The sequence below is a fragment of the Thermobia domestica genome, chromosome 8 (genome assembly GCF_964235325.1).
Source record: "Thermobia domestica chromosome 8, izTheDome1.hap1.1, whole genome shotgun sequence".
Classification (NCBI taxonomy): Eukaryota; Metazoa; Arthropoda; class Insecta; order Zygentoma; family Lepismatidae; genus Thermobia; species Thermobia domestica.
In genome coordinates this window covers 135,184,099-135,193,516 of record NC_137461.1, presented here as the reverse complement: position 1 = coordinate 135,193,516, position 9,418 = coordinate 135,184,099, and the positions used below count along the sequence as shown (strand labels likewise).

The 9,418-nt window shown below is 35.5% G+C and overlaps 1 long non-coding RNA gene across 1 annotated transcript; it reads left to right on the top strand.

Moving 5' to 3' along the window:
- Positions 1-1,237: 1,237 nt before the first annotated feature.
- On the top strand, positions 1,238-8,171 carry LOC145693222 (uncharacterized). The gene is made up of 4 exons (XR_014132729.1): positions 1,238-1,625; positions 5,126-5,285; positions 6,251-6,353; positions 7,973-8,171. It is a non-coding gene; the product is annotated as an uncharacterized LOC145693222 (long non-coding RNA).
- Positions 8,172-9,418: the final 1,247 nt, after the last annotated feature.

Genomic DNA, 9,418 nt, shown 5'->3' with positions numbered 1-9,418 from the left:
AGGTTATTCCGTTTCTTCCTACATTCGCAATCCAGCCATTGTTTCACAATCGCCCAGTCTCATTGTTATGTGTTTAAAGGTTTGGCTATCACCACAATAGATGGCAGCACGTTTTCCGTACTTTTCCATTCTATTTTAGCAAGGAACGACAATATTTACAATAATTCAAACAAATTCAGGGGATTGATTTCGAAACTTTATACGAAGACAAAATGTATCAATTGTCAGTTCATTCGTTGTTGAGATCCTCCCTAATAGCATTATAGGCTTTTAATATCCTTATTCAAACCTTCAAGGCCAAGTTTGTAAGCCTGTACAAGGTTGCAATTACATGGTTGCAGACCTAACTAAGACTATAGCAGATTTACTAGTTCTTCGATTGCAAGCTTATTTCAGATTTGGCAATAATACATAATATAGGGTTAGCCTAAAAATTCCTTTAAATTAGCACACCTGTCAAGCATAACTTTAAATTTACACTTGGCAAAACCATACACAAAGAGAAGCACTAACATGCAAGCATTCTAGCGCAGCTTCATTCTTACATCTGGTCTAAGTAAAGCTATCTCCCACCCAACCAGGTACATTCTAGGAACGTGCCATTTAAGTTCCATATGTATCGTTTACGTACCTGGTACTTGAGAAATGTACATTTCATATGCATAGCATGTGTCGCTAGGTACGTGCCTTTCGAGGAATTTCTGGCACTTGAAAGGTACTTTTACATGCTTCACTGGAATGTGAGGAATGTGAATGGCACATACCCCATGTACCACGGCCTGCTTGCGCGTAAGTTGTTTCGTATTGCGACTAGAGTTGCCAATTTTGCCACTTTGTGGCTAGATGCGGCCACTTTGAGAACCTAGTTAGTCATAAAATTTTCAAAGAGCCAATAGTGTCTTTCTTTCTTTTTTCTTTTCTTTTTTCTTCTTTTTTTTTTTAGAAATATGCTTTTCTCTTTTAGCCACGTTCTGAGTTTAGCCACATTTTAATATATTATATGTGTCATTTTGCTATTTTCTGAAGTTTCATGCATTTTCTAAGTTGTAACATTCTAAATCCCACTGTTAGAATTGTTTATCTCTATAACACAGTGTTATTCTCTATACGAAATTTCATCCAGTCTTGTAACTAGTTGAAAGAGAACCAGCCGAGTTCAAATAACAGAGATAAAAGAACCTTCGTCACAACTTGAAGAAGAAGATGATATTTATCTCTGTGAGGGGAGTATTATAGGATTCGGATTTATTTATCATTGTCTCAGCGTGGAAGCTTGCTTTCTTCTAGCCATTCCTGGCCATTTTTAGCTATTCGTTGAAGCCACTTTTTCGCGTTGGTGTTGGCAACACTAAAAGCAACATTCATTTGTCTACACCCCACAAGTACATATTTATTTAAAGGAGGGAAAGATTGCAATTCAATTCTAAAGGTCAAAGATTCAAGTGAAACACTAATTTCAATATTATCATATTACAGTTATATTTACTTATTACATAAATAGGAAGAAGGCATCTGGATCTGAACGGTCGTGCCTATGAAGAAGGCGTTCATGAAATGAAATGAAAGCTGGCGGAGGCTGAACTTGCAATCAACTTCATTTTCATAAGAATTTTCTTTTATTTCAGGTAATTATGCATGGAAATACACCGTATATTGTTTTATATATTCTCGATAAATATACTGCCAAATTTACGAAATTAAATATAGGTTCAAACTTTTGATATGTTCACTGGAAGAAAATATAAAATTATGTATAATTCTAGCACACAGAACACTTTATTTTCTCTGTAGTCTTAGTCTGAGTGCAGATATTTAAAATGATGAAGTTTGGGTATAACTACCGAAGCATCGTACAACTTTTTTTCTACCGGATAAAATAGTTTCTTTTGCATGGTAAGAAAAGGTAATTGAGTTGTAACCTAACCTGCGTGCAGATTAATGATACAGATTGGTACATAAATGCATGAAATATATAGCCTACTGCTTTCTCTTCATTGACTTTCGGCAAGATTCTAGAACACAGGTCCTCCATTTCATTTAGCTGTAATTAAGACAGAAAACAACGTGCCCTGGGAGGCTGTAACCCACCTTCCCTTGCTAACGCTCGCTCGGTACTACTGTCTAAATTAAATATTAAACTTTGATGCAGAAAGGAACAAACCTAGCTACTAACCTATATGGGGTACCTTCCCTTCACTTTCTGTTCCTTCAGCAAACATTGAGGTGTGCCTTGCATTCCCCGGTGGAGATTCACTTTAAGAGGTCTTGCGCAAAATAACCAACATATCTGTGCTTGGTGGCCACTAAAAAGAACGAATGCTATCTAACGGAGTCAGTGCAGGAGCGGGTTACACAGGGATACGTCCGTAGAAGGCACACGCGTCAGCGATGGTGGGTCGCGTAAACGAGGATTGTGGAAAACCTGCTTTCATAATAAAAAAAAATTATGTTTTAGTTAGTCATATGCGCATTACGTTTATTGCATATTGCCCTTTATTAATCTACCATAACTTAATGGGCGAATTTGTGCATAATCAGGTTCGACTTTAATTAATATATTTTCACGTAAATACGCATCTCACAGGTAAGAGCTCACCATATCGTGATTACTTACACACTACCCTATTAAAATATATTGGATTAAGTTCCAAAGTTGGTTGTCTGTTGCTAACAAAATTTTGAAAAGGGTAAACTTTACAACGCCCGCTCCAGCAGGTATACTCACTCAGAAATGAGAAATTACACTCTAATAATTTTATGAAAATGAATCAAAACTTACCTAACCTTAAGTTAACCCGTTCCTAACCCCTACCCTACTTATTTCTATCCTAATTTACTCTGGCCTACCGTACTCTACAATACTTTGTACAAGGGCCCTACTTATCGATGCGCAGCTGGAGCGTGTCTCGTAAAGTTTACTCTTTGAAAATTTACCGAGTTGAAATGAATAACTTTCTTGTTTCTGTGCTTGATAATGGGACGTATTCCGAAGTTGGTCGTCCGCCTAGTTCTTGGCTAGAAGCTTAATAATTGGGTCCTTTCTGTTCCAAAGTTTGATATTTAATTCACATTTATTGCCGAGCGAGCGTTAGCGAGTGAAGTCGGGTTAGAGCCCGCAGGACACGTTGTTTTCTATTTTTCTTACAGCTAAGTGGGAAGGGGGACTTGTGTTCCAGAACCTTGCCGGCAAGTTGGTTATGTACTTACCGTTACATTGAAAAGTATAACTTTTTCCATCCTTCTTTACAGTTATTTGCTTACCACATGTTTTACAATTTACTTCTAGATTTATTAAGCCGTGACTTTTACTTACTTTTAATAGATTTTTCTGATTATCACCAGCCATGTTCACAACAAAGAAATGCTCATTACATTCCCATAATCCTACTATGAGAAATCCTTGCCCCACGTAGTTCTCTTCGCTTCCCAAATAGTTCCATGTTTAGAACTGTTTATATAAGAAAATAAACACAAATTGCGCTCTCGTTATACATTATCAAGCACAAAAACAAGCAAATTATTCATTTCTTTCCTTTAAATTTTCAAAATTTTGCTACAATCGACCAACTTTGGAACAACCCTTGATACTATATAAGGAGAGCAAAGTTGTGTTAATGTTTTACGTATATACGCAGTTCTATACATGAAACTATTTGGCAAGCAGAGGGAACTACTTCGCGCAAGGTTACCGCATGGTAGGATTGTGGGTATGTAATGAACATTATTATTGTAAACATGGCTGCAGGTACTCAAACATCTGATGTAACAGTATTCCAGTTTTGAAACAATAAGTTAATAATCAAAATTAATAAATCTAAAAATAAATTGCAGACAATGTGGTAACCAAATAAGTACAAAGAAAGTTATACTTTTCAAAATTACTCCTAAAATTAGACTAAAAGTCGGAATATCGGAGAGGTGTCCGATACAGTTTTCCGAAATTTACTAAGATGGTAAACTATATGTAAAATTTCCAAACTTACTACTAAAATTAGACTATACTTGTAAAAAAGTCAGCATGTCAGAGGGGAGTCCGATTCATTTTTCTTTGGTGTGGCTCAGTGTCGTGCTGTGGGGAGAAGGCGGGCGGGGCAACGGCCCAAGCCCCGAAGTAAAGGGGAGCAAAATTGAGGAGGGAAAAAAGTAAAGATAGAATGTTCGTTCGGAAAGTAAGTTCCGTTTGGTAATAAAAAAGAAATAGAGTACAGATTAAGAAAGCATTTTTGCACAAAAATCAAGAACACTTGCACTACTTTTCTACATAACTCCCGTAATTTTCCAGGCATTTTTCATAGCGTTGCCTAAGTTTGATTCCTGAGACATAGGGTGTTGCCGCCTGTGTTGTCAATCATCTGGTAATGTGTTCTTTGAACTTTTTATTGTTGAAACGCTTAGCATCAAGTAAAAACTCCAGATGCAGAAAGAGATAGAAGTCGCTAGGAGCGAGGTCGGGACTGAACGCAGGATGGCTGAAAACGTCCCAGCCAAAGCTTTCATGGAATTATTTGGCCATATTCCCAGTGTGTGGTCGGGCGTTGTCTATACTCTCTTTTCTTGCTGAGAATAATTGGGCGAAACCACGCTTTGAACGGGCAACCGGACAGTCCCGATTTCTGCTCCTCTTAACACATTGGGGTTCCAATCCCCTGAAACTTGAAACATTTATGTATTTTACATAACTTCAGGAGAAATTTATGTATGTTATGTGTATTTCGTGTTGTATACTCGTGCTGCATCACCTTTTTCTCTGTCCCATATTAACAACTTTCGTAAAAAAAAAAAAAAAAAAAAAATGTACCATTTTGATGAACATTGATGTCCATAATGATTATTAGGAAACATTGTTTGGGATCGACATCGATTAAAGTGTAGGGGTTAATTCATAATGCAAACCCAATTTCGAAGTTTGTACTGCAATGATATAATTAGCATTCAATATGTCTTTCTCTTTGCTGCATAGTATACCATGTTGGGAAAACGTAGAATTCTTACATAGTGGTAGATTTTTTCTGAAATTACTGATCTCACATAGGAGAAAGTTCGATTACTGGCTTAGAACGTATAATTTAATTAATTCTTTACATATCGTTCATTACTCACAATTTGTTTTATTTATTTCTTTAAGGTACGAGAACTTGCCAAAGTAGGTGGGAAAGACACCAGGAATATTACTTATAGGCTCCTCCGAAAATTGTTGAGTAACAGCCTAGCTCAAAAGTACAGCTGGCTTGGAGCAAAGGGAAAGACTGTTCTATCTACTTTAAAAATTGGACAAATCATACTTGGTAAGTATTTTCTATGTATGTGTGTTTCTTGATAATAAATGTTTAACCTATAAACAATATAGTAGTTCTGCGAACGATAGTCCTCGCTTATTTCGCATATAGAATTTCAATATTAGTCTGGCATATTGGATTGGGTGAAAGCCAATTTTTCACTTCGTATGTGTTTTTCCTAATTCATCCCAAATTTGTTTTCTCTAGCTCCAGTTTTGTAGGCTGAAAATTTACGCAAGTCAGCACTACCAACTTAATTTGCACTTTAAGGGGCGTTTTCACCTGAGGCGATTTCCGTTGTTTTTAAAACACGTCAGTAGTATTTCACTTCATATTTTACTTAACAGTAGAAGAGTTGCAAACATGTAGTATGAAGAAAGCTGAGAATCGAACTCGTCAAACACTATGTTGACGAAGAGGCAGAAAAGGGAAAATTGAATTTTTTTCTTATATTTGATTTGTATACCGTTTATTTTTAGGTATTAAATATCTATTTTTTCATAATTCTGTACCTACAGGTACATTAACTTTTAGGTAGAGTGGGCGATGACGATATATCAGACACAAAATAAATGAAACCTTTACGCACCGCAACGTAGTAAAATGAATAAAAGTAGTTTCATTCACTTCATATTACTTTCGTCAGTTGTATTAAAAAAGGATATACAGGTCTGGAGTAGGACGTGGTTACGAAATGAAAGGAATAAAATCAGGAAGATAGTTTTTCAACATTTCAGATCACTACAGAACCTAACTTCATACTGTGGTGGCCTTACGTATTGAAAAATACTCTTCCTGATTTTATTCCTTTCATTTCTTAACCACGTCTCATTGCGGATCGTGTATGCTTCTCTTTTAAAACTACGACTGGTGGTGATGTGAAGTCAATGAAACTACTTTTATTCATTTTAATACATTGTGGTATATATTTAAACTTACATTTATTTTGTCTTACGTTCCTTGTTTTTTCACAGATGTCGTTCGTGTGCACGCCTGCGAAGCTACGGATGCTCAAATTGTAGAACCGATCCAGCGCTGGCTAGTAAAGGCGAAACAAAGAGCAATGAAGGAAAAGGAGTACGTATAAAATTCAACTATTAAATTGAACATATGCACCTAACACTTCTTATCCCACAATAAAATTTAGACGGCTGAAAACAGGTATCTTAATGTGTAGAAGTAGGGAAGATAAAATACCTTAGATCTCAAGAAAGCAAAAAAGCGCATCATATATATCCTCATGTGTATAAGTGATGTGAGTTCAATGTATCAACTTGGCCCTTGACAACAAGATAATTTAGGAGTTACTTGTTATTATTTGTGCCTAAGTTAAAAGATGGTTTCTTAAGAGTAATCCCCATTTAACCATGTTGTTTCTTAAACATTTACATAAATTGTTACATTTACACGTATCTTGACTTCAAGAGCCCGAAGACGTAGACTTACAAAATCAATGTAATTACGGTCACCTTAAGGTGTGACAAGTTTTTTTTTTTCTTCTTTTAAAGAATAAGATATAGAATTTCTATAATCTACGCCTCCTTTAGCTGTGCTCAATCTCGAATTGCTGCATGCTTTATTTGTGGTAGACAGCGTGGGACTGTATTGCATGTAATGTAGTGAGTTACAGAGACATGTTTACAGATTTTATTTGCCAGCTTTAACAGGCCAACAGCATGGCTCTACGTTCCACAGAAGCCGTCTCACAATCACTCTTTTGCGGACTAATTTTAATAATTGTATCAGCAGTTTTCGTAATTTCCCCTCGGTAAAGCTACGATTTGATACTATTTATTTTTTTGGGGGGGGGGGTTGACATTAATGATCCGTGTTTCCTGACAATCCAGAAAGTATTCAGGTACTTAAGCATAATATTGAGCGAGCTGTTTGTGAAATCACGCCACAAACCATCTAACAAACGTATACTGCAAAATCAGGTTGACAGGATCCGCTACTGCCAAGCAATTTTAGACAGGTATTTGAATGAAATTATCGTCCATACTTAATCGGAAGGATACAATTTACAATAAAGCTACAAACGTTCAATCATGCTGAATAGTGTTTCTTTGCGACTTTTAAATAGAAACCAGCCGATGGTTCATCCTTTCTGTTGAAATATTTAAGATTTGAGAAATGATTTTTATTTTTTTTTTTTATTTTAAACGATTAGAATAAAAATATAAACATTACTTAGTGTAGCTTCTAGCACACGGTTTAGATTTCAGTATTCCTTTCATACTTCACTGGGAATAAAATCTGAAACTATTTTTGCAGAACCTTGTAATTATTTATTCACGTAATAAGATCATTGTAATATTACAACTTAAAAAAACAAAAACAACCATGATGTCAAATGTTTAAAAAGCACTAGCTATTGCTTATTCTTGCAAGGATTTTATCTCCTTTCAATAAACTTCATTTACTATGTGCTTATTTTGGAACTCACTTTAAAGGAATTTGAATTATAAAAAGGTCAACATTACAGGAAATGTTTTCACTACACACTTAAATCCTGTTGCCAGTTCAATTCAATTCAATGTTTTCATCCTTTTGATAATGCAGACAATTTAAGAATACTATGAGAGGAGGAGGATGTTTCTTTTTTCCATTTTGAATAGAAAACGAAATTTATGTTTAGATACTGTGAACTTGCAAGCTAATCATTATTATTTGATTTATTTTTTTTCTTTTTTTAGAGACGTCAATCTGTAACGACCATCATCGTTTGGAGACCTTTTTGTTCCCCCGAGAAGGATTCGTCAGAAAAAAAAAACAAAAAACAAACAAAAAAAACTTCAGAAAGTAATGTTAGTACTTATGTATGAGAGGAGATAATTTGAGTTTTTGTGTTTTTCTGTATAAGAATTTTATTATTAAAATTAGTATTTAAATATATTTTTGTCGCTTTGTTATTTTATTCTTAAAAACAAAAAATGTAATGAGGGATTGTCAGCCGCGTGAATGAGAGAGATGTTAGAGTTAGTCGCGTGAGCGACAGGCATGGTTTTCCTCTCGAGGCTTCGTCGGTGGTTCTCGATCGGTGTGTTGTTAGTTCGGTGAAGAACAAGGAGTTTGAATGCCTCTGAATGGGAAACCTATTTTGTTCGATTATAATGAAAACAAGAATTATTCTTAATAATGTTTTTGGCGAAAGTGTTAATTCAGTTTGTGTTCTTTTTTTAAAAAAAGAGGAAAAAAGAACGACTTTTCTAAGAGAATTCTGGTTTTATTTTTGAAGATGATTAGACAAAAATATTTGATTGCTTATTTTTTGGTAATTAATACTTGAATAGTTATTTTGAAAAATTGAGAATTCAGATTATAGATTTGGAGATTTTTCTCCGAATTTTCTCTCTCGGGCTTGGCTGTTTGAGATTAAATCTACAAAATATTTTTTATTTTATTTTATTTTATTTTTTCGATTTGGTTTCATTCGAGTTGGACTACGGGGATTGGGACGGTTACATCAGAGAGAAGATAAAGACCAGATATTAAAAAAAAAGAAAGAGTTATGTTCTTGCATTGATAATGCGGACCAGTGTTCTAGAAGTATCTCTTAAAGAGAACTTTAGAAAAGGATTTACCCTCGCACTGCTGTGCTCAAAGTAAAGAGTTACCCATTTATGAGAACTAAAATTATTTTAAAGTTGTGTATTGATACTGAAATTAAGAGAATGAAGTGTTTTAAGCGTAGATCAATATGAAGTTAAACTATACGTAAAATATGTAAGTTAGCGGTAAAATTGCACTAAATTTACATCAATGTTGATATTTCGGCAGGTCCGGATCCTCCAAAATCCCCTTTCGTAGCCACGGGGGCGCAGTGGCTCAGTGGTAGAGCGTCCTTGGTGCTTGGGTTTTTGGTTCGATCCCAGCTTGCGCCGTGTAAACTTTGTGGTGGACAAACACTGTGCTCTGGTTTTTATCGGAGTTCTTCCGTTTCCTCCCACTCTTCATTCCAAAATTTCTCATCACCGTCTCCTTTAGCCTAACTTGCATAACCGTCGAACGTAAAACTGGAAGATTTCATTTCCTTTCGTACACCACTTCCTACCTGGTATATATTATGTTTGACTCTTAGCACACACACACACACATTACCCTAAGACAGTGCTGTTCAGCCTTCTTTTTCTCACGTACCC